We start from the raw sequence: 1283 nt of genomic DNA on the forward strand, positions 1-1283 counted from the left end.
AGAGAGACGGATGGGCTGAGGGAGAAAGAGAGAGAGAGAGATAGAGAGAGAGATGCGGTGAGGGAGAGAGAGACGGATGGGGTGAGGGAGAGAGAGGGAGGGAGAGAGAGAGATAGAGAGAGTGATGGGGTGAAGGAGATAGAGACGGATGGGGTGAGGGGGAGAGAGACGGATGGGCTGAGGGAGAAAGAGAGGGGGAGAGAGAGAGAGAAAGAGATAGAGAGAGAGATGGGGTGAGGGAGAGAGAGAGGGATGGGCTGAGGGAGAGAGAGACGGATGGGGTGAGGGAGAAAGAGAGAGAGAGAGAGAGAGATGGGCTGAGGGAGAGAGAGGGAGAGAGAGAGAGAGAGAGATAGAGAGAGAGATGCGGTAAAGGAGAGAGAGACGGATGGGGTGAGGGGGAGAGAGACGGATGGGCTGAGGGAGAAAGAGAGAGAGAGAGAGAGATAGAGAGAGTGATGGGGTGAGGGAGTGAGAGACGGATGGGCTGAGGGAGAGAGAGACGGATGGGGTGAGGGAGAAAGAGAGAGAGAGAGAGAGATGGGCTGAGGGAGAGAGAGATGGATGGGGTGAGGGTGAGAGAGGGGGAGAGAGAGAGAGAGTTAGAGAGAGAGAGGGGGTGAGGGAGAGAGAGACGGATGGGCTGAGGGAGAGAGAGACGGATGGGGTGAGGGAGAGAGAGGGAGAGAGAGAGATAGAGAGACAGAGAGAGAGATGGGGTGAGGGAGAGAGAGCGAGAGAAAGATACGGAGTTGGGCTGAAGGAGAGAGAGAGAGAGAGAGATGGGCTGAGGGAGAGAGAGAGACGGATGGGCTGAGGGAGAGAGAGGGAGAGAGAGAGAGAGAGTGATAGAGAGAGAGATGGGGTGAGGGAGAGAGAGACGGTTGGGGTGAGGGGGAGAGAGACGGATGGGCTGTGGGAGAAAGAGAGAGAGAGAGAGAGAGAGAGATGGGCTGGGGGAGAGAGAGGGAGAGAGAGAGAGAGAGATAGAGAGAGAGATGGGGTGAGGGAGAGAGAGACGGATGGGGTGAGGGGGAGAGAGACGGATGGGCTGAGGGAGAAAGAGAGAGAGAGAGAGAGAGCTAGAGAGAGAGTTGGGGTGAGGGAGAGAGAGACGATGGGCTGAGGGAGAGAGAGACGGATGGGCTGAGGGAGAAAGCGAGAGAGAGAGAGGGAGAGAGAGAGATGGGGTGAGGGAGAGAGAGACGGATGGGCTGAGGGAGAGAGACGGACGGTGTGAGGGAGAAAGAGAGAGAGAGAGAGAGAGAGAGAGAGGGAGAGAG

The sequence above is a fragment of the Heterodontus francisci genome, chromosome 22, assembly GCF_036365525.1.
Source record: "Heterodontus francisci isolate sHetFra1 chromosome 22, sHetFra1.hap1, whole genome shotgun sequence".
In the NCBI taxonomy this organism is placed as follows: Eukaryota; Metazoa; Chordata; class Chondrichthyes; order Heterodontiformes; family Heterodontidae; genus Heterodontus; species Heterodontus francisci.